Here is a 25,801-nt window from a genome sequence, read left to right on the forward strand (position 1 = left end):
TGCATGTAGGAGGAAGTGGCATACAGTTGACCTTTCTAGGGACATAAGCTCCCAGAGTTTTAAAAGTGAACCACACCTTGATGTAGAATGCCTCCCTTCATTGTCTGCCATTGGAGCTGGCTGTGAGTGTCCGTGATCCTATCGTGCTTACTAAATGAACCCTTAACGAAATGTGCTGCTCTTCTTTGGATCTTCTCAGTTTCATCTGTCAGTTTTATCTGGTACAGATCTCAAACTAATGAGTAGTATTCCAGTATTGGCAGAACTAGGGTTCTGAAAGCTGCCACCTTTGTGGGAGGGCTACACTTTCTTTGAGGTTCTTCCAACAATTCTGTCCCACATCTGCTTAATTGCGATTAGTTCCACTTCTCACTCCGTACACATTCTCCTAGATATTTTACATATGTGACTGCTTCCAGTAATTGCTCTGCAGCTGTACGATTGTACAATAAAGGGCCGACTGCCGATCACCACACTGAGCGTCGATCTCTGCTGCCCTCCCGAATTTTGCTACAATTTTCTAGCTTTGCTACTTCTCTGTATACGACAGCATCATCAACAAAAATTCTAACCGAACTTTTGACATTATCTGCTAGGTCATTTATAGATTTTTATTGTGTAAGCTTCTGGTCTATTTTGGATCCCTCATAGGTCTCTTACATCTTTTGCTACCCCAGTCATTCAGATGACTATCTGGTGCTCTAAACCAGGGGTTCCCAACAAAATTTTCTCGAGGACCCTCTCATCGAGCATGATTGGCACCTTGTCATATCACAGTATCGAGTACCTAAAAAAGCCAAATTAAGAGTCTTTTATACGTTTTCCATTTTTGGTACTTAGAAAAAACATTGACATATTCATTATTGAAAAAATATTGAGCTTAAACTTGTTCAATTTAGCCATCATTGTTATTGTTAAATTTTTGATTATTGCTCAAAATCTTTGTCTTCAGATCTGGGTGTTTAGTATAACAAACTCCTTAAAAAAATAAAAATTGAGTATGAACTGAAAATGACAGAAAAAAATTAAAACTGAGTGTATTGGTGTTTCAAGTGTACTAAACTTGAGGTTGCTTTGAGTAGAAATGTGTGAAAAATAAGAAAACACTAATTTCATTCAAGGTATTATTTATTTGAAAAAATACAGTTACAACAGAGTACTCCATCAGTATACAGTTAGTTTTGATTTTCAGTTCTTAATGAGATGAGTTCAGTCTGGCCTTTGAGTCCATTATTTCTGAAATATTAGGTTCCAAACCTGAAACTTTCACTCTGTCCATTATTTCTAAAATATTAGGTTCCAAACTTGAAACTTTCACTCTGAAATCCGACTGCATGTCGAGGCGATTCCTATATTTGTTTTTCATGAAACACATGGAAGAAAATGCTTGCTCACGCCAATATGTGGTTGCAAATGGAAGAAGCTTTTCCTTGCCTGATCTCCAAGTTTCTTGTAGTCCTTGCGTGCTGATGCCCAGAAGTCTGTAATTTTATCACCGATGAAAATGTTTATCATCGTACCACAGCTGGACAGATCCACAAGTTGATCTTGCTCTTCTTCAGTGAGGCCTTGGATTTTGTCTATTTCTTCACAGCTGAAGGGATTTCGAATCCCTCTGTCGTCAGGGTCAGGTTCAGGGAAATACTCTCTAAAAGTTGTGGCTAGGCTGCATAGTTACTCGGCTACATTGATCTTGATCTGGTCAGGCAAACTCTCCTCTTATGACTTCAAGAATTGTTTTAAAGTAGAAAAGTTAGTTAGTGACTCATTTTCTATCCTTGATGCCCAGATCTGACACTTATTGACCATAGCACTAATTTTATCCTCAACTTTGAACATGTCTACATTTTTTCCTTGTAAACTCAAGTTTAACACATTCAATTGTTCAAACACATCAGCTAAGTACGCAACTGAGCAAAGCCAAGAGAAGTTAGTGAGAAGATCCGCGTACTTTGTGTCAAGAAGAAAGACACTAACCTTGTCTCTAAGTTCAGAAAATCTTGACTAGATCCTACCTCAAGAAAGCCATCTTACTTCCGTATGAATAAGAAGTTGCTCACACTCACTGCCGATCTCTTTACACAACAAAGACAATAATCTGTATTGCAGATGTCGAGTTTTAATGTAGTTGATAGTTTGAACTTCTTTGTTAAGTATTTTTTGCAAAGGTTCAGGCAATCTTTTGGCTACTAAGGCTTCACGATGGATACTACAGTGAGTCCATTTCACCTCAGGGGCTACTGCTTTGATACAAGCTAGAAGTCCTGTTTTTGTTTGACTGCCACAATTCTATGATCTGAGCACACTTTCATGTCCTTGTCTTTCTCTTTCAACTTGTGCATTTAAATCCCCAGTAACTATCACACTCTTTCCTCACATCTGTTTCTGCTTTCCCTTCCACTTCTTTTAACCCATCACTCACTACTACTCCCATTCCATTTCTCCTTCCATCGTCATTTACTATCCAGTTTAATTGATAGCCTTACCTCAATTCCCTCCCTGCCCCTCCTTTCCATCTTGTATCTGTGAACCACAACAAATCCAGATTTCTTCCTTATTTCCAACTTTTCCTGGTAGTATTCATGTAATTGTCTTAATTATGTGACCTTGGTAATCAGCATATAAATTTAGATATTGTGTGACAACCATTGGCAATGTGCTTTGCATCCAACTTTGTGTGTTACCACTATCACATAATTAGATGATTATATTAATACTAACTGCAATACCTGTGTTGCCCAGGTCAGTATATATCACACAGTTGATGGCATGAGGACTGTTCCCCCTATCATTCCATTAAATTTACAATATGGTATACTAAATTAATTAATCAACAATGCAATAAAATATAACTATTTAAGTAAACAGATTAGATATCAGATAGTGTTCACCTTCCCAAAATATCAGCAGATACCGTAGTGCAACGTGTTCCAGCAATATATTGCAGTTCATTGCTTCGGTGTCGAATAAGGTTATCATGATGGCTATATTTGTTATCTACTACTACTACTACTACTACTACTGCTGCTGCTGCTGCTGCAACTTCATTGACCTGAAGCACAATAATCCTTAGTTCAAGCTCATCAGTTGGTCTTTTGTTGGTCCAAGTGATGATCTTATAGTTCTTTGTGGTTATGGAATATGCATTGTAACTCCAGAACAGTTTCTCATTGGAGACTCTGAATGTGAGTACAACACTTATCTATGTTGAGTTTCTGATCACCAACAAAATGTATTTGTACGAATTTCAGTGTTTCATTTGCTATGGTCATTATAGAGCATATTCAGTGATAAATTTACTCTTGGACTTTAAAACTAGTATGCAATTTTCTCCATTGTATATTTATGTAGCCCTGAACAATTCCATCTGAAGGGAATAATTATATTGATGTATATGTCATACAAAATATTTTGATTCTGGAAGTGTTCTGATCATATAAACAAATAGTTCTGATGGTGGCACTTGTGATGTTGGTAATTTGTCTGTACCACTCATACAGCATACGCATAAATTTTTTTTGCACAGTAGTACTTGCATGTCGTGTCCATCTTTCCAATAATGATATTTGGATGTTCGTTGTATTTTTTCATGGAATCATAATAGAATGCCTCAAGTTCTAAATTGCAGTTTCTACGTACTGTAACTCCTAGATGTTCACGTAGTGTGTCCAGTAGTTCTCTATTTTGTTTATTTCGCGTTTCATTGTTTCAAACTGAATTTTTTCTAATTCTTGTCCCTCTGTTGATGTTTACTTTTTGTTCCCTTATTTATTGCACTCCTTTTTAGAATTTTTCTAAAAACTCTCTCTCTCTCTCTCTCTCTCTCTCTCTCTCTCTCTCTCTCTCTCTCTCTATTTCTTTTTCTCTTTCTCTTTCTTTGTATTCAGTTTACCATTTGAATATTCAATTTTTTTTAACTTACTTTACCATTGGAGCATTCACTTTTTACTTTCTGGTATTTTTCTCTTTGATCCTCTCTTGAATGTTGTCAAAATTTGACTGACAAAAACAAGCTGAACTGCAACTTATATTGACAATCAAAATTTGATATATTCAATTTTGATATTCTACAGCATCAGATATATTTGGTTTCAGATATTGAAGAAATTTCATGAGAATTTAACCTTACACATCTTCTATATTGGAAATCTAAATTTTTTTTAATGTTTTAGAATTTTCTGTGAGAGTAAATTTTGTAATGTGCTAGAAAATTCGAAAACAATTTTTTAGATGCAATTCATAAATACAATGTGTGAGAAAATTATTTTTGCCACACACAAGCAATCACCCAGTGTGACCAAACTCCCTTACTAACACCAGGAGACAGAGGGCTATCTACCATCACGACTGCGAGTGAGAGGTTGTGGGTGGAGGAAAGTTGTCTCTTCATGTACACACACACTTGCCTCTTACACATATTTTAGTGGAGAAACTCGATATTGCCCAGGTATTTATTTATAGCTGTATGCCCCTACTATGCAGAAACTGATCTTGTGTTTAATGTTTCTGATGTCATCTCTTCTGAGCTATGTGCGGTACAACGATATAATTTTGTATGTACAGTCCTCAGTGTATGGGAGAGGACAGACACTAACAACAAAGGACCTTACGAAGAACAACAAGTTAGAAACAACAGAGTCACAAGAACCTAATTAATCAACCACGTCCACTCGTACATGGAACAAGAACGTAAATATGCTATCTCAGGTGAGCTATCGATAGATGCACGCCAAGGTTAGACTGACTGGCAGAGCAAGAGGCAGGTACTTAAAGACATGATCGAGGACGCCGCTATTGGCCACTGGGACCTTGTGTTCCACCTTGGCACTCTCACATTAAATATGGGCCAGGAGGCATGCGCCGCCACAGTTTACAGTGCGACAGTGCAGAGACCTCTAGGGGTCTTCGACGTCTGTGCCATTTGGCGTGGATTCAAAAACTGCAGCGTGCAGTACCAGAGAACTTATTTTCATACAACCATCCATTTATATAATAAGTATTGGTATTGATTATTAGCAAACATCATTGGGGGTATTCCGTTTATTTTGAGCGCCCTAAATAACTTTTTATCGGGAAGCAAAACAGAAAATATATTGAGCAGTGTTGTTTAAGTACAGGATGGTCTCTGAGCAAATGCCTTTCTTGACAAAATAATTTAATTAAATAGATAAAAAATCTACTCACCAAGCGCCAGCACAACACACACATAAGAGAAGGTTGTAATTAGGCAAGCTTTCGGAACCAGTGGCTCCTTCTTCAGGCAGAAGGGTTGAAGGGGAAGGAAGAGGCATGAAGGAAAAAGACTAGGACTAAAGAGATGTAAAAAAGTGGTAGATTTCACTACCGAGGGTCAGGGGTGACTTACCACACAGAATGAGAAGGAAAGACTGATTGTTGGGGACTGCATTGGACAAGATTTGAAAGCCTGAGCAATTAAAGGTGGAAGACAGGGTAATATGCAAGACAAATATTACCGCTTAAACATCATGCGCGAGTTAATAAGAGTGAAAAGCTAAGTGCATTGTATGTATCAAGAGGTGGGAGCGAGCTATGAAAAATAGACGGGTAAGACAATGAAGGATGTAGAACACTAAAATGGAGTGAAGGAAAGAGTAGTTACTGTGAAGAAATGCAAGAAATTAATGTAAATTAAGGCCAGGTGGGTGGTGAGAACCGTGGATATGTTGTAGCACTAGTCCCCACCTATGGAGTTCTGACAAACTGCTGTGTGGGGGAGGAATCCAGATGGTACGTGTGGTGAAACAGGTACCAAGTTCAGGATTGTCACGTTGTAGAGCACGCTTTCCAACAGGATTTTGTGTGGTGCCATTATACACCCTCTGCCTATGCCCCCATCCTATTTGATAATTTGGTGGTAGTCATGCCGATGTAAAAGCCCAAACAGTGTTTACATAACTGCTAGTATATGACACGTGTCCTTTCACAGGTGGTTCTCTCTTTGATAGTTTATATTTTGCCAGTTACAGGGCTGCCACAGATGGTGGTAGGAGGGTGCATAGGGCAAGGCCTGCAGTGGAATGCTCACAGGGGTAGGAGACATAAGGTAGGGAGATGGGAGCCAAAGAAGCCTAGGGTCTAACAAGAATATTGTGGAGATTGGGAGGGTGATGAAAAGTTATTCTAGGTGTGGCGGGCAAAATTTCAGACAGAATGGATCTCATTTCAGGGATTGATTTTAGGAAGTAACGACCTGTCGAAGTAGCTGATTAAAACATATCAGACCAGATAATACTGAGTCACCAGTGGTGTGCACTGTAGTTGTTTTTTCCGGATTCTATAGATTGCCCACTCATTACCTCTTATTAACCATTGTCTGTAAAGTACTGTTGATTACTCCCAAAAACAACATTGTTCCACCTTTTAACATCAGCATGACTACCATCAAATTATCAGTTAGGATTAATGGGCATAGGCAGAGGGTGCATACTGGCAACACCCATATCCTGTTGGAGAGCATGCTCTACAACGTGACAGTTGTGACCTCTGTGCCTGTCTTTCAGCTCCAAGGAAATTATAATTTTTGTCACCAAATGTGTTTTGTTTTATTGAAATAAAATAACATCAGTATTCTCAATGAAACACACATACCATTTGGTTTACTTTCTCCATCTAAATAGTGTTAATTACAAAAGATGTTGATGTTAGTACTTAAGATTTTTGCTTACATGTATAGAAATACAGTAGTCCCTACGATTTTTTGTCAACTTATGTCTTTTCTCATCCTTTAGAGCTCAAAATTTTCAGGGAAAAGTGCTAAAACTTATCTGGATATCAGGGAAATATCAGGGCAATTCACTTGGGGGAACTTGTGGTAGCCCTGAACTTGTTCATTTGCTGAACTTGACAGCGAATAAAAACAAACAGAAGGAAAATGCACACTGGTCATTCAGTCAACCATCTTCAGTGGAAGGCTTGTGTGAGTATGACGATTGCATTGGTTTCGTTTGACACTTGCCATTTCTTGTAGTGACACTTTGTGTACAGCTGCTCTGTCCGAGTAGTATTATGCCTACTTTTGACCCCAATAAAAGGAAAATGATGATGAAGATCCATTTTTTATTTGAGGATATTGTGAATGAGAAAACATTACTGAAATAACTAGTCTGATAACTTATGTTCTCGATAGATGAGTAACATTTCTACCTTCAGTTCGACAGTTTACTTTGTACTTGCACAAATCTTCCACTGAAGATGATTTGGAGAGTGAGTGGTGTGCATTTTTGCTGTGCTTCCATTTGTTTGCTGTCAACTCCAGCAAGTGGGAACATCATGTTACCTTGGGTACTGTGACGTCAACTGCCCAGACAGCAGAGTTTAAATTATTTTTTTATGTTATTTTTACAAATCTGTCTTTCATATGTGTTAATCCAGGATAACCTGTATTGTTAATGAGTGTACATCGCTGATCTTTTCTTTTGTCATCAGCATTAGTTTGTTTTTAACATGGATACGGGAGTGTCTATATCCTGGTTAGCATTTCTTGAAGTTAGATTAATATTGAGCTGATCAGCTCTCATTATTCTAATACTAAAAGTAATAGAGTAAAGCAGTGCAGATTATCCACTGACTTGTGGAATCAATGTTATGTGATTGTATTATGGCATATGAGTCATTTACATGTGAATAAAAACAAAGGTAAATCTATTTGAGAATCCGTTGGTAGTCATTGAACCATCAATTGATGATTATTACTGCACTGTAGTTGACTGGAGTGAGAAGGACGGCTGACAATTGGATGGAATATGGGGTGGGGGAGGGGGTGAGGGGGGGGGGGGAGAGAGAGAGAGAGAGAGAGAGAGAGAGAGAGAGAGAGAGAGAGAGAGAGAGAGAGAGAGAGGCATGGCCACTCTGGCACATGTCTCACATGTCTGCATGGAGGAGTGAAATGGGATGGGGAAGTCGAACAGAGAAAGAGAGTGTGAACAGGAGCATGTGAGTGCAGAATGAGTGAAATGGGGGTTGGGTGGGCAGGTGCTGAAGTGTTTCTTGGTGGCTTGGGTTGCGTGTTGGTTTGTTATACTTGACCACACCTAAACAAGTTACCACCCGAACATACAATGAATGTTGTTTACTGAATATTGGATCACTCTTAAGTATTATTATTCAGGGTCCAGCTAGTCTGTGCCCTGAATCTGTGTGCCTTCTTCCTCCAGGTTGGCTCAGACATCACCTCCTTACAGGCTGCAGATAAAGGTGCTGAAAATTGACTTTTCATTTTCATTCACTCCACCACATAAATAAGGAGTGAGATGCAATTCACCTTCTTATAATGGGAGCGAAAGCTGGGTGGATTCAGGTTACCTTATCAACAAGGTTGAGGTTACGGATATGAAAGTAGCTAGGATGATTGCAGGTACTAGTAGATGGGAACAATGGCAGGAGGGTGTCCACAATGAGGAAATCAAAGAAAAACTGGGAATGAACTCTATAGATGTAGCAGTCAGGGCGAACAGGCTTAGATGGTGGGGTCATGTTACACGCATGGGAGAAGCAAGGTTACCCAAGAGACTCATGGGTTCAGCAGTAGAGGGTAGGAGGAGTCGGGGCAGACCAAGGAGAAGGTACCTGGATTCGGTTAAGAATGATTTCGAAGTAATAGGTTTAACATCAGAAGAGGCACCAATGTTAGCACTGAATAGGGGATCATGGAGCAATTTTATAAGGGGGGCTATGCTCCAGACTGAACGCTGAAAGGCACAATCAGTCTTAAATGATGATGATGATGATGATATTATCTTCAAAATTACAACTCAATACATGATAAATGAGTACAGCTACTGTCTCGTATGCTACCTCTGTGTATTATGTACATAAAATATCCCTCTGTGTCTTATGTACATAAAATACCTGATATTCAACTTGATAATTAACAATTACAATATGCTTATTATCTTTGACATTTTGCATTCTTAGATTTCATGGAGCTCTTTCTTCCACACCGCCCGCTCCAAGGAATTCCTGTCTCCACCTCAGCAGGCCGGACTGCTACCCACTTCTGTACAGTCGCTGAATCATTAGCTCTGGAAACAGCACCTATGATTTAAAACACCTTCCAGCAGTGGGGCGTTTACCATTTATCCACTACGCTGTCACGTACATCTTTTCTTTGACATACGTAGTTAAGGATGTGATACCTCTCATTCAAGGTATGGGATGTATCACTACATATCCCTCCACTAAGAGAAAAGATGTCATGACCACACATTCAACTTTAATTATTTTACAAGTGTTACATAAATACATACATTAGCTTCATATTACTTTCAGTTTTTCTTGAAGTTTACCATTGCAGTAAGTATTTCTACATCTACATCTACATATATACTCCACTAGCCACCAAGCGGTGTGTGGCAGAGGGCACAGTTCACGCCAAAGTCATATTCCCCCCCCCCCCCCCCTCCCCCCTGTCCCACTTGTGGATCGCACGAGGGAAAAACGACTGTCTGAATGCCTCAGTACGAGCTCTAATTTCCCTCATCTTTGAATGGTGATCGTTTCGCGATTTGAAAGTTGGTGGTAATAATATATGCTCTACATCCTCAGTGAAGATCAGATTTCAGAATTTAGTGAGCAGCCCCTTCCGTTTAGTGCGCCATCTATCTGCAAGAGTGTCCCACTTCAAACTTTCTATTAGATTTGTAACACTCTCGCGATGGCTAAATGTACCAATCATGAATCTTGCTGCTTTTCTCTGGACTTTTTCAATCTCTTGAATCAGACCCAACTGGTTAGGGTCCCATATAGACGAACAATACTGTAAGACTGGATGAACTAAAGTATTGTAAGCTATTTCCTTTGTTGAAGGATTTCATCACTTCAGGATTCTACCAATAAACAACAATCTAGAGTTTGCCTTACCCGTTACGTGTGTAGTCTGATCATTCCATTTGAGATCATTTCGAATAGTCACACCCAGATATTTGACGGATACTACCGCTTTCAAAGACTTGACATTTATTTTGTACTTGTACATTAATGGGGATTTTCGCCTTGTTATACGCAGTTGGCTACACTTACTAATATTGAGAGATAACTGCCTGTCATTACACCACACATTAATTTTCTGCAAATCCTCATTGATTTGTTCACAACTTTCATGTGATACTACTTTCTGTAGACTACAGCATCATCAGCAAACAGTCTAATGCCGCTGTCAGTACCATCAACCAGATCGTTTATGTAAATAATAAAAAGCAGCGGACCTATTACACTGCCCTGGGGCACACCTGAAGTTACTCTTGTTTCTGTTGAAGTCACCCGGTTCAGGACGACATACTGTTACCTGTCTGTTAGAAAACTTTCTATCCAACTGCATATGTCATAGGATAGACCGTAAGTGCACACTTTTTTGTAGCAAGCAACAGTGCGGAACTGAGTCGAACGCCTTTCGAAAGTCTAGAAATATGGCATCAACCTGCGAGCCGGTATCTAGAGCTTGTTCTACATCATGCGCAAAGAGGGCCAGCTGTGCCTCGCATGACCGCTGGTTCCTAAAACTGTGCTGGTTTCTGCAGATGGGCTTCTCAGAGTCAAGAAAGGTCATTATGTCTGAACACAAAATATGTTCCATGATTCTACTACAAATTGGTGTCAGTGAAATTGGCCAGTAATTTTGTGCATCCAATTATCTACCCTTGTTATAGATTACTATGACCAGGGCCTTCTTCCAGTCACATGGAACGTCCCACTGTTCCAATGATCTCTGATAGATGATGGATAAGAATGGTGCTATACTTGTAGCATAGTCAACATATAGTCTTATGGGGATACCATCTGGGCCAGATGCCTTCCTGGCGTCTAAGGATCTTAACTGTTTTACAATCCCAGATACGCTAAACACTATATCAGCCATCTTTGCGTTTGTTCGATAATTGAAAGGGGGAATGGTGCTGCAGTCCTCTACTGTAAACAAGTTTTTGAAAGCTAGGTTTAGAATTTCGGCATTCTGTTTATCATCATCGGTTACATTACCCATACTGTCAGCAAGAGAAGGTATTGAATTATTTGTAGCGTTCATAGATTTTACGTACGACCAAAACTTTTTGGGGTTATTTTTAGAATCTGCAGATAAAATATTGCTTTCAAATTCGTTTAAAAAAATCTCTCATTGTCCTTCTGACAGCTGCTTTCATTTCGTATAATTTCTGTTTGTCAGCGGGTCAGTGACTACATTTAAAATGACTGTGCATAATTCTCTGCTTTCTCAGCATTTTCCTAATGTTTGTTGTACCAAGGTGGATACTTTCTCTCCCCTATATTTTTGCTTGGCACATACTTCTCTAGCACATGGTGGACAATACTCTTAAATTCTGACCAAAGATGCTCAGTATCTTGCGTCCCGTAATGAATGCTTGGAGCTCAACTGACATAGAAGCCACAACAACATTATGGTTGCTAATACCTTCTTCTAGATTAACTTCCTCAAAGAGATCAGGTCTGTTTGTCGCCAAGATATCTAATACATTCCCATCTTGATTTGGTTTTCTAACCAATTACTCAAGGTTGTATGTTGAGAGCGCTCCTAGAATAACTTCACACGAATCTTTGCTTCTGCCTCCTATGATAAATGTATAATTTTCCTAGTCAATGGATACCAGATTAAAGTCTCCACCTATAACTAATGGATAATTTGGATATTTATTTCCTATGTACTCAAGACTTTCCCTGAAACGTTCTGCGATGTTTGTTGCAGACTCTGGTGGTCTATAAAAACATCCTAATACAATGGTCAATCCTTGTCTGATTGACAACTTTATCCAGACTATTTCACAGTCTGACCCATTATCGATCTCAACTGTGTTTAAACAGCTTTTAACTGCAGTGAACATGCCACCTCCCGTAGCATCAGTCCTATCCTTCCTAAACATTGTCCAATCTGAGTTCAAAATTTCACTGCTTTTTATGTTTGGTTTCAACCAGCTTTCAGTACCTAATACAATATTGGCATTGCTACTGTTTGTTTCAGAGAGTAACTCAGGGATCTTGCTACAGACACTTCGACAATTTACTAACACGAGATTAAGCTTATTTAAATCCTTTGGAATGACCTGTTTCGGCGAAATAACAATTTTTACAGTTGGCACACCCACATCAGTTACATGAACTGGTAATTTTTCAGGCCAACGGTTTGTTTCCCATGGGGAGGAACCTAATCTAAAAAAAACCCATGGGCACGCCACAAGTACTGTGCTACCCATGTAGCTGCTTTCTTAGTGTTTTGTTTTTCGATTGACGCATATTTCATTATACCGTATCACAAAAATCTATTTCTTTCTCGGGGAAGGTAAATATCTGTACTTCTAGGATCAAACGTCAGAGCACTCCTCAGAAACAGGTAAATTACTTGACTTCAATAATTTTATTTAATCAATCTGGAGGAAAAGCTCCCTTATCCAGGGTCTCTACCCTTGAGCAAGTAGTAATACTCGTAAACACTTCTCAACATTGCCCTTCCAGGGATTAGGTACTCTCCTATAACTTCGTACCCTCGCTAATGCGATGTACCTCATTTCCCATAAAGTTGTCGGGGTCCTTCCTTTCTCGGGTCCACCTGAACCTGTTATAAGTTCCCTTCTCTGGGGCAGCTCACCCATAAACTCCTACAAAGTGGTTAAGGTTATCCCTTCCCTGGGTCGAACCAAAGCTGGTATAAGTTCCTTACCCATAAACTCCCATTAAGTGCATCATGTAGCTTCTTTACTATTATTTTGTTTACCCCAGTACTTCTCCCTTCTGTTTTTCTTTTTCCTATCTCTACATCCCCCACCAGGAAACCCTACAGACTCCTGATTTTCCCTGTACATTTCTCCTACCTGGCTGTTCTTCCTATCACTACTCTCTTCCAAAGCCCTTTCCCTTCTACATGTTAGCTTGTCACTCTTATCTTTGGATTGTTCTGACACCTGGTCCCTTTATTCCTCTTTGTTCCTATAATGTTTCCCACATCTGCTTGAGATTTTGTGCATGATTGTACCCTGTTTGCATGTGTGTGTGGCTTGTAATGCTTGCAAATCCCACACCTCCCCTATAAAATGAACACATACCCATCCACAATCATTAAATATAAAAGTTAAAAAATTACCTAATTCATATTGTTCAGAGTAAAAACCAATGCTTGACTGGGCTTCTAGTCAGATGCTCTGTTGTTTAAATTTCTTTACCGTCTGTACATTGTATAGTCCTTTTTCTTTTCCCATAGTTGACTCTACTAGAAATAATGCCTGTGGGTGAGAAACTCGTTCAACTCTGTAGGGTCCAGCATACTTACGAAAAAATTCACTGGTCTCATCCTTAATATTTGAGCTCACATGATGATCAGTAATTAACATTAGGCCTCCAATATTAAACTGTGGTACTTGCGCTTTCTCATTGTACCGTTGGACTCGTAGATCTGCACTGTGTGTTAGGCTTTTTGTTCCTTGCTGTTGTATTTCTTCTTTTTGGCAAGGTTTTGTGTTTTGGCCAACTAAATAATTTCAACAAAGCTTCTTCGTTATTTATATAGGTGATAGGCCTGTAGTTAGGTGTTGCAGTTTGTTAATAATCATTTAATCATTTGAAACTGGAATCAATTGTGCGCAATCTGTACATTGCTTTGATCGACTGGTTCTATGAAGTTGAGCAATTTCCTTCATTATTCGTTCACAAGGGCTGCTTTGCAGATGTTATTTTGAAATATCATTGTGCTTAACATTTTTCCCACTCTAAAAATTCTTTAAAGGCTTGGCTGGTAAACTGTGGTCCATTGCCTGTCAATACCCTACGAGGTTTTCCTACATCATTGAAATGTTCCTTTAAACACCTAATTACTGTTTCAGTATTAACTTGTATGGTTGGATAGAGCATAAAGTACTTTGACCAACACTCTACTATACAAATATGATATTCACTCCTCCCCTCTTGGTGGGTAGTTGACAAAAGAAGTCCGCTGCTATAAGGCCACGCAATCCCTTGGATATTATCAGGTTCAGCTTATACAACACTGCTTGATTATTGTCTTTCATTCTTTGATCTACTTTATAAGATCTTATTATTGATAATACTTTTTGACCTAAGTTTTTAAAGTAGTAAATTTTAATCATGTGTTTTATACATCTGCGTACTCCAAAATGTCCATACCCTCTGTGAATAAAATTAATTAACTTGAACTTCACTGTTTGTGGTATACCAATCTCCATTTTAGTATAACTTTCTTGACCCTCCAAAATAACACATTCTTTTGGACAGTCCAGTCTGACAAGTCCAGTGGGGTGTCTAAATATTTAGATTGTGTTAAATGCCACTCTGTATACTATTTAAAACTTCCCCACGAAATATTGTAGTGTGTTAGATCGAGTGATTCTAAAGTTAATTTTTCCTGTATTGTTTGTGACCAGTATTTACGTTTAAATTTATCTTGAAACTCCTTCCATGAAGTAAATTATTTTGAGTGAGCACTCCTTCACTGAGCAGCATCCCCTACTAGATAACTTAATGCAAAATTTATTTTCCGAGAATTCTCACATTTGTGAGGTAAAGATGTCAAAAAAACTCATAAGAAGTATGTTGGGTGTACATCTCAGTCTGATTTAAACTTTGGGAAATGCTTCTATAGGTTCATGCTACTGCCTAATTGTAGTTCTTCTAAAAAAACTATTTGTATCTAATGATTTTCCTCTGCACTGACTTTCTGTGATTTCTTGTCACGTTTTAACTAACTCATCCCACAATTGTTTAAATTCATTCTTTGAATGAGTTATTTCATCCCTGTAAAGCTGTATGCTGTTCAAATTTTGTGCACTCTCTTGAAATGTTTGATGTACTAAGACCTGTACTTTCTCCTCCAAACCCATAAAGTTATCATTTGAAGAAATGGAATATCTGTTCTCCCTCCTTTGCTCTTAAAGTTCAGTATGATTTTGCACATCTGAGATGTGATCTTTTACAAGTTTACACTCTTTTACTGCAAATTCTTGCAAACTATCTACATCAGTATGAATTTCGCTAATATGTTCTTGAATTTCGTTATGTACAAAGTCACATTGTTGAAACATTTCAGTATGAATTTTTTTTTAAAAACATTTATGATCTGGCGTATTCGCTAAACACTCCTCCAAATGCTCAAGTTTCTCATCAAATCAAGCAAATCTGTCATTATTATTGGTAAGTACCTTTTCCTTGGATGACTGTACTTTATTATTAACGTCTAAACTGATTTTGTATCTGCTTAGTAAATTCATCAGATATTCCCAAAATTATTTCTAAATTCATTTCTCATGTCATGGTCATCTTTCTTGTAATGACAGGCATAAACAAATATTTTATTTCTCATATCAGTATGCTTACTGTCTATATTGAGGGTTTTAATTTTAAAATTAATTCTATTTGACACTGTCTTATTGTATCACTCACAACACATACAACTTCTTAAATTGTTTGCAAGCACAGCTCACCGTTAATTTTATAGTGCATGCGGGCGACGTACTGCACGTCGGCAGCTAGTTGCTCAAGGCTGCATGTTGCCGATGTGCTGCGTGTGGTCAGCAATCTGTGGATGGCTGCATGCTGCTAATGAACTGCATGTAGGCTGCAATGTGTCAAATATGTCAACGGCTATGAGTGCGCTGCTGTCTTTTGATGACTGCTTGTAGAGCACGCACTGTCCTTGGGTGAATACTGTTTCGTTTCTCCCCCAACAGAGTTCTTCTTGCATTTTCACCCAGTTTTATTATTTGTGTCTGATTCAGTTTGATGTCGGTACTGTATAGAACAGAGGTTCCCAAACTGGTGGGCGCGCCCCCCTGGGAGGGAGGGGGTGGGGGGGTTTGATGATGTTGCAAGGGGGGCACGGGTGGAGTTAGCGGTATAAACCTAATATTTCTTTTTAATATCGATATTTTAATAAAAATGAATGTGCAGGTATTAATGATAGATTATGGTGCTAAATGCAATCGTTTGGCGTCCCACTTCCCGCAATCCTATCTCAATAACCTATCCTAGAACTTACAGCTTTTGAAGAACACGTTTAGAATGTCACACACAGGAACTCTCACAGTTATGAAGACGATATGCGTTAATTCTAATATATCAGATTTGTAAGCAACTTACTTCTGACAATTGGAAAACAGAAAAGTCGGGTAAATTTGTACACATGAACTGAATGTAATCATGTTATAACTTTTAGCCGTAGTAGGCTATGTTCATCAGAGTAATAATTACTTGTACTGCGTAACTGCAAAAATGCCGTTTTATTACCCTGTCAACCCACGGATTCCCATGTGATGCGATTACAGTGATTTTAATAGACTGTATACGCTTCAAATGAACTGGCGGGTTCGTAATTTGGACGACAGGGTTATGCCCTTTATCACCAGAAAAATGTGCACGACGTGAATGCGGAACAAGTACAAGTGTTCGTTCTGAGCAGAGTACTTCATGCTGTTCTGGAAACACTGTCGTGACTCCTAACAATGAAACATAATCCAGCTAGGTAGACAATGAAGTCCATTAGTGAGGCTATTTTTTTTTCGAACGGTCAGTACTACAGCTCTTTCATTTGGATTATTTATCTGACAAAACAGTTATTTTTCTTCTGCCTTTTTGAAATACGGCATAATTTCATTTGAAATTAGTGTACGTTCTTTGCTGCGACAATGGCTTCTTTTGGTACGAGTATAGAGATAACTGCTTGGCACTGTGCACAGTTTCCAGCGATGTGTGAGGTGTATCCATGACCTTACTTAATTACTGGGAAATTTGACAACCAATTCATTGATGTTATCTCAAAACTTATAACGTTTCGTTTATAAGTAACGAAAGATAAGGGCAAGAAAACGATTTTCGCATAAAACCCCAGGCTTCACTGCTCATTGCGGCTGGTCAACACCATTTTTTTGTATTTGATATAATCATCATTGTATTTACGTTTTTTCACGACACTCATGGTGAAGTAAAAAGAAAACAAGAAGTTAACAGTATAATTTCGCACTAACACTGATTTTACTGAGGCACAACTGTGAAAGATTCAACGCGATTTCAGCAAAATCCAATACATCAGATATGTCAACAACTGCAAGCAACCGACTGAAATAAAGGAAAGCTACTGTCGTCTGTCGGCACCTCAGAACAGCACCGCAGAACAGGTAGCAAATTCTTAAGGTGCCTGTGGACTGTTTCCGCCGTAATCCGGGAAAAGCCCGTTTCTCCCAGCAAGAGCCCTGCTCGGCCAACAGGTCGCAGACAGACAGTGCACTGACTACCTGCGCTGCGGCTGGCCTTCCCCGTTCTTCGCCCCACTCCTCACAGGCAGTAATCTGAGGTGCCGACAGACGACAGTAGCTTTCCTTTATTTCAGTCGGTTGCTTGCAGTTGTTGACATATCTGATGTATTGGATTTTGCTGAAATCGCGTTGAATCTTTCACAGTTGTGCCTCAGTAAAATCAGTGTTAGTGCGAAATTATACTGTTAACTTCTTGTTTTCTTTTTACTTCACCATGAGTGTCGTGAAAAAACGTAAATACAATGATGATTATATCAAATACAAAAAAATGGTGTTGACCAGCCGCAATGTGTTGTTTGCTATGAGGTATTGAGCAATGATTCCATGAGACCTTCTCGTCTGGAACGCCATTTGTGGGCAAAGCATGGTGCATTGAAAGAGAAGCCGAAGGAATTTTTCGCTGCAAAATGTGATAATTTGAGACAAATGAAGTTGGACACTGCTGGATCCTTCGCTCAGACATCAGAAAAGTTACTGGAAGCCTCTATGAGTTATCGCTCCTTATTTCATGGACCAAGAAAAGTCATTATCAGAGAGACACTAGTCAAACTCTGTTTGTTGAAAGCTGCTGATATTGTTCTTGGGTCAGAAAGTAAACAAAAACTTTCACAAATACTGCTTTCTGGCAATACTGTGAAACGTCGGATTGATGATATGGCCGAAGACATACAAAATCAATCAGTTACGGCTGTCAAACAATCGCAGTTTTTCGCAATACAGTTAGACGAGAGTACCGATGTTGCGAAATGTTGCCAACTGCTAGCTTTCGTTCGCTATATAGAAAATGAAGCAATTAAAGAAGAGCTGCTGTTTTCTGCAAAGACAACTTCAAAAGAAATTCATATAATGGCAGCCATCTCTGAACTCTTTTGTAAAAATGAGTTATAATGGCAGAAACTGATAGGCGTATGCACAGATGGCGCCCCATCAATGCTTGGTCAGAGAAAAAAACCCTAGTGTTACTGCTATCCACTGTGTAATACACCGTCAAGCATTGGCAGCTAAGACACTTCCAAAGGAACTCAATGATGTCTTGAAATTGTGCATCAAAATCGTGAATCATATTAAAAAGAGTGCGTTAAATTCCAGGTTATTTACAGCTCTTTGTGAAGACTTGGGAGCAGAGTATAAAACACTTTTATTTCATAAAGAAGTACGCTGGTACTCAGAAGGAAATACGCTAGGAAAATTATTTGAACTTCGAGACGAAGTGATGCAGTTTTTGGAAAATAACAAACAAACCGAATTGTATGTGAAATTTAGAAAGCCTGGTGCTCATGTTGCATTGGCTTATCTGTCAGATATTATCGAATCTTTAAACATATTGAATTTGAAATTACAAGGTGGAGAGTAAAACATAGTTTTTCATTGGGATGCCATCAAAGCGTTTACTGATAAGTTACAACTATGGAAACGTAAAATTTTAGCGTGCAGTTATTCCTGCTTTCCCAGATTTATTTGGAATCCTGGAAGAAACCCGATTTCAAAGCAATTTTAAGGATACTGATACTAAGAGTAAAATATCGAACCATTTGCAGCACCTCATTGACGAATTCGAACGATACTTCCCTAACAGGTGTGATGATAAAATTTATTATAGGTTAGCGACGGATCCATTTCATGTTGATGTGGATGTGTTTCCAGACAGACTACAAGAGGAAGTCTTAGAAATTAAAAATGATTTTGCAGCGAAGTATGACTTTGAGAAGATGGATAAGCCTTTATTTTGGGTGAAATATCTCACGGTGTATCCCAGCACAGCAGAACAAGCACTGAAACTGTATTTACCATTTTCAAGCACTTATTTGCGCGAAACAGCATTTTCAGCGGTAGTGGCTTAAAAGCAAACTCAGTATTGCCAATGATTTACGTTGCGCAGTTTCTACTATTCAGCCAAGAATTCAAAATCTTGTAAAAAATATGCAAACTCATCCTTCACATTGATTTATTTGTTTGTTTCTTGCCATATGTGTGTGGAAATAATATTTTTATGATAAATATGTCACATTATAAGAGAACTTGTTATTTTCCTCCTAACTATCCTTACATGTAGGTAATTATAAAAAACTATTTCGAAGAAACAATATAAAATAAACATAGTGAATCTGATTTAAATATAAATACTGCGTGTGATCCTTATGGATTCTGATATTACGTGTGGTATTTTATTCCAACTACTAATAGTATTTCTTCTGGATGAAGACACAGCGAAAGTTTATCCTAGATATGGCAGGCGAAGAGTAGTCCTAAAATCGTATAATGGTGAAGAAATTGTGTGCAGCATGGGAATGTAATCAAGGTAAGGAAGTTGTTTTATTCATATTTTTTAAAGTTCTGTGTAGCCTGCAAAATTATTTCGTAAAACTTATTTTTCTTGGTCTGGTTCTGGGAACTGGGCCTTTGTCGCCGTTCGGTAACTGTCGGCGTTGACATAAATGCCAACCTATGCGCAATGACAATGGGGAGCGCTATAGGTGTACAAATCAGTGATGTTCGTTAACACCATGACTGAGTGAAAGTAGTAAGCTACACTCAACTTAAAATAATAGCCTGCATCCACTAATCTGCAAAGGTCACAAATATTTTTCCTTATTTACCAAGGACTTTCTCTACTTTAGGAGTGGTTTATAATCACTAGACTAGACTGATGACGTAATAACTGCGACTCGATACATTAACAGCCCACCATGTTACATGACGTCACCATCACAAATTTTTCAATAGTTTCTTGATAATTAATAAAAATCTCTATTTTTTTAGGGGGGACACGGAAGTTTTCTTTTCGGCAGAAGGGGGTCGTGACAAACAAAAGTTTGGGAACCTCTGGTATAGAACATCTTGTTGTATTCTCGTTGCCCTTGGCAACACGTTTTCTCCTTGGCGCTTCCTTACGAAATTTGTTTGAGATTTGACTTTTTTGTTATACTTTATCTCTCTTGTAGCTGCAAGATCGCCACGTGAAGTGTTCGAGTTGGTTTGAACTGTGTTGTAGTTTGTTATATAGTTTGTTGTACTTCACCTCAAGCACTAAACACCTAAATAAGTTGCCACCTGAATACTCATTTTATTTACAATGAAAGTTGTTTACTGAATATTTGGCCACCCTTAAGTATTATTAATCAGGGTCCAGCTAGTCTGTGCTCTGAATCTGTGTGCCTTCTTCCTCCAACCTGGCTCAGTCTTCACGTCGTTACAGGATGAAGATAAACTTGCTGAAAACTAATTTCTCATTTTCATTCACTCCAACACATAAATAAGAAGTGAGATGCAATAGTCTTCAAAATTAGAACTCGGTACATGATAAATGAGGACAGCTACCAAATTGTTTACTGCCTCTATGTACTACATGCATAACAGATCTGATACTGAACATGATAGTTAACAATTACAGTACATTTATTATCTTTGACAGTTTGTATTCTTAGATTTCATGGGGCTCTTTCTTCCACAGCGCCCACTCCATGGAACTTGCATCTCCACCTCTCTGAGTGCTACCCACTTCTGTACAGTTCCGGATCGTTAGCTCTGGCATCAGCATCTGCAATTTCAACACCTCCCAACATTGGGGTGCTCACCACTTATCAACTACTCTGTCATGAGCATTTTTGCTCTGACATATGACTGGAATGCATCTCTACAGGGTGCATGGCAGTAGGCTGGTGGAGATTGTGGCCAGGAGGATGACAGGTTTGGAAGATGGGTTGTGAGAACAATTATCATGTTCGCTGTCTGGGGATGGGGCTTGAAAAGACCATTGAAGTTGTGCATGATGAGCCCTGCAATATGCTCTGCAATTGTGGAACCAACTCAGCTCTCTACCGCAATTTAGCAGTGGCTGTTCCTCTGTGTGTACAGCTGCCAGGTGGTCATGTCCACATTAAAGATAGTGTTGAAGTTATGGTGGAGTGTACACGCAGTTTGCATTATTTATAGCAGCCTATTCAGAGCACCACAAGTCCTTTCTTGAGTCCTCTTTATTTTTGTCACAGTTGCAACATGAACACTTCATCGTCAACATCTGAACCTGTAAATTATGTAATACAGAGGTGCACCATTTGTTATTCATTCCGAAGACTTGTTTGAACCTTCTTACAGTATTCGTGCTGCTCTGTAATGTGCAATATTGATTGGATCATCTTTAGCTTTATTCTTGACTGTGATATCTTATAAGGCTAACCAGACTACTTCTTTGCCAAATCTTGCTTGTAATTAAGGAACGTTACATCACATTTTAAGCTTCAACCAAATGAAGTATGAAGTCCAAGTTGAACTAATAACTTGTATATTCTCTTCAATTGGACTACATCAGTGTACCTTTCACCAGTATTCCTAATCAGCTGTCGAATAAATCTCAAAGAACATTTCATTTGTTTCTCCTAACCTAATGTCCATTGCTTGTATATTCATTCGTAGGAACTCGATACATCTTCAAAATGGGCTGGCAGTTTGATGAAGTTCAATTTTCTCATCCAAACAGGTATTCCCTCTGGTGAAATTGCTGCGATTGCCAACCTGTTTTGAATACTTATATCGTCCATTATCGTAGCTCGGCATGTGCAAATAAAAATATCTCCCTCCCCCCATCCCTCCCAGCCCCCAAAACAAAACACACACACACACACACACACACACACACACACACACACACACACACACAAGTACCTGTAGCTTCACTTTCAGTGGCTTAACTTTTTAGTTCTAAGTATCATTCAGTGATAAGAAGATGCAGAGACACAGGTCACTCCTTCACACACACACACACACACACACACACACACACACACACACAAGTACCTGTAGCTTCACTTTCAGTGGCTTAACTTTTTAGTTCTAAGTATCATTCAGTGATAAGAAGATGCAGAGACACAGGTCACTCCTTCGGAGTGGTATGTATCACCTCATACGCCCATGTTGTCCAGTAATGGCGTCACAAAGAAAGCTCGTTGTTTGCAAAAAATGAGGTAGAAGGATTTATTTTTTTGTCTTGTGTATATAGTTGAGAGTTTGTTGAATCCAAATTTTCGACCTCCAGAACCCTCGGGACAACTTTTCGCGGCCAAAAAACCAAGATATTTTGGCACTTTTTTCAGACTTTTGCCCTCTACTCAGAAACTGTGCATCCTACTGAAACGTTGCCCTTACCAAAATGAAAGAGCATTAAATTTTTGCATCGAATGACCTACTTAAACATCAAAATGGGTGCAACCATTTGGCCGTAATCAGTTGTCAAAGTTAGTTCGTTTTTACTAGCTTAGCTAAAAAAGTCGACTCCAACCCCTGTAACTCAAAAATTACTATTACAAATGAAAAATAACAAATTATCAAAGACATAGTGCATGGAATTTCGTGCTACAAAAGAAACTTGTTTTTCAGTTTTAGGCACTATTAAGCATTAATGCACTTGAAAGTCAAAGTAGTTCGATTTTGTTGTTTTTTTGTAAGTCAAAGTTATTCAGTGAAATGAAATTTCCAATGGGAAGACATAAATCTGTCCCACCTTCAGGTACATAGATCTCCCTCGATTGACATGTTGTGGTGTGTTTCATATGTGATGGAAATTTGGCAGCTAGTGATGTGGTTAAAGTGAAACAGAAAGAACGGGAAACACTACTACAATCCAGTAAGGATAGAAAGTCGCAGCACATCATAAGTCATTAACCAGTCTGGCTGAAATTGAAGTGCACATTGCTTGTCAGAAGTAGTACAGTAACCCAAAACTGATTAGATCGTCTTTGGCCAAAGGCTCTTCACAGTCAGTGTTGAATCTTCGATCATACAGGAAGGTATTTTATGTTAATAAACACTGCTTTTATTGTGGTGAGCAAATTGGGAGAAATTTAGCAAACTTTCCAATGCAAATCAAAATATTGTTCGTAAAGTGATGAAACTTGAATTAACAGATACTGTCATTGGAGCTGCTGAAGGGTGAAATGATGACTGGGCTCATGAATTGTTGGAACGTATCCGTGATCAGAACCTTTGTACTAAAAATGCTCAATATGATATGTTTTGTCAGAGGGATTTTTATTGACCAATCAGGTCTGGAAGAAAACAAGGAAGTCATAGATCCACATAGTTAGATGAAGCAATGGACATGATTTCTTCCTAGATTGCACAACCTGAGTATTCTAACATAATCAGTGAAAGTTTCATCCAGCCATTTTTAACATCTGCACGGTTGACCGGGTGAATACTATCCATTCCATGGGAGAAACCATGGCAGTCTCTCCCTGCACAGCTGCACAGTCTGACAAGAACATTGATCAGGAAAGAAGACGTTCAACTTCTGAATTTTTGTCTACCCAGGTCTTGTGAGAGATCTCCTTTTTTAAAGACACCAGGTTCTTCATCAGGTATCATTTTTTTATAAAGATACAAATGCTGCCAACACACAGGAGACATTTCTCGTAAATAGCAGCAATGAGAACCACTTGATTTTTATATTCATATTGGGGATGGAGGTATTCACATCCGACAGGCAGTAGAAAATGTGGATTCCTTAGTTTTGGAAACAGCTATTTCCCAAGTTGCTGAGCCTGACAGTGCAGCAATCATAAGTGAGGACATTGGCGTGCTTGTTCTCCTAAGGATTCGAGGAAACAACTGCAACAACATGTAATTCCGTAAACTGAGAAGAGGGAAATCAGCATGAGTATGGCACTCCAGTAATTCTTTCAATTTCAATCTTGCATTTGCCTTTGCAGGATGATACCACATCCTCTCTTTTCTGACCAATGAATGGAGAAATTACTAAACCTTATGGAGCAACAGCCACACCTCAATGTGCAGGGTGCTGAATTTCTTAAACCTTCAGTCTCTCACGGCTTAATAGCACAGGCAGGAGAAAAGCTGATGTTAGCACTGTACGCGAATTCCAACTGCGCAACTTTGGATGGGCTCAGGTATGAGCTTTTTATAAAGTCTGCTCCGAGAAAATCTTTCAAACATGAAAGACTGCCACCAACATTGGGCACAGCAAGGTGGTGCTCACTGCGATCCCACCATTAAGTAAAATCTTGGGTGGGGAAGAAAACTGGGGCTGGAGGAAAAACTTATCAGGCTTGTTTCCCGTGGCGACGTGAAAGATGCAGCACCACACATGCTACTGAAGATGGTTTCCTGTGCATGCAAAACAGGATGCACAGCAGTATGTGGATGTTGCAAATCTGGACTGAACTTCTCCTTGACATGCAATCACTGTTGTGTCTTATCTTGCAAGTATGGCCCAGAAATTGGGCTCAACAGTGCTGACGAAGAGATAGAAGATATTTTGCTGGACAAGGAAGTTAATGAAGGTGTTGCAATGGATCCTGAAGATCAGATGCTGGACTGGGACCTGCCACAGTCACCTGAACGACCTTGATGAAATTGAAATTTGTTAAAAGCTTAGCCTCTGGCATTTAAATTGTTTTTCCTGTGTTGGCATACCCTTTTATTTGTTTATTTGTACAAATTTTTATATTTCCCGTACATAAATACTTATTGGCCATTACTATGTACTTGCTTTTCATTTTAACAACCCACTCTTACAATTTAATGCATGGATAAAAATGAATAAAAATACACTTGAATGAAGAAAATTAGAAAGATAGGGAACACACGTGTGCTAATTAGAGAGCTGTCTTCCCACCAGAAATTTCACTTTATTGAATAACTTTGACAACAAAATGGAATTACTTTGTCTTTCAAATGTATGAATGCTTAATAGAGCATAAAAGTGAAAAACTGGACGATTTTTTAACACGCAATTTCATACTATACATCTTTGATAACTTGACATTTTTCATTTGGAACAGCCGTTTTCGAGTTACATGCGCTGGAGCCAACTTTTTAGCCAAGTTGGTACAAATGAACTAGTTGCCAACTGATTATGGCCAAATGACTGTACTGAGTTTGACATTTAAGTAGCTCATTTGATGCAAAATTTAATGCTCTATCATTTTCGTAACAGTAACAATTTCAGTAGGATGCATAGTTTCTGAGTAATAGGTGAAAACTTGAAAAAAGTCACAATTTCTTGGTTTATTGGCCACAAAAAGTTGGCCCAAGGGTTTTGGAGGTTGAAAACTTGGATTCAACACACTCTCAACCATACACACAAGATAAAAAAATAAAAACTTTTTCTACATCTACATCTACATCCATACTCCGCAAGCCACCTGACGGTGTGTGGCGGAGGGTACCTTGAGTACCTCTATCGGTTCTCCCTTCTATTCCAGTCTCGTATTGTTCGTGGAAATAAGGATTGTCGGTATGCCTCTGTGTGGGCTCTAATCTCTCTGATTTTATCCTCATGGTCTCTTCGCGAGATATACGTAGGATATACTGCTTGACTCTTCGGTGAAGGTATGTTCTCGAAACTTTGACAAAAGCCCGTACCGAGCTACTGAGCGTCTCTCCTGCAGAGTCTTCCACTGGAGTTTATCTATCATCTCTGTAACGCTTTCGTGATTACGAAATGATCCTGTAACGAAACGCGCTGCTCTCCGTTGGATCTTCTCTATATCTTCTATCAACCCTAT

The 25,801-nt window shown here is 38.9% G+C and overlaps 1 protein-coding gene across 8 annotated transcripts in view; it reads left to right on the forward strand.

Annotated features, from left to right (window-relative positions):
- Nucleotides 1-25,801, forward strand: part of LOC126424772 (uncharacterized) — a 112,037-nt gene that overhangs the window by 26,006 nt on the left and 60,230 nt on the right. The window lies entirely within an intron of this gene.

This window comes from Schistocerca serialis, chromosome 10 (assembly GCF_023864345.2).
Source record: "Schistocerca serialis cubense isolate TAMUIC-IGC-003099 chromosome 10, iqSchSeri2.2, whole genome shotgun sequence".
Classification (NCBI taxonomy): domain Eukaryota; kingdom Metazoa; phylum Arthropoda; class Insecta; order Orthoptera; family Acrididae; genus Schistocerca; species Schistocerca serialis.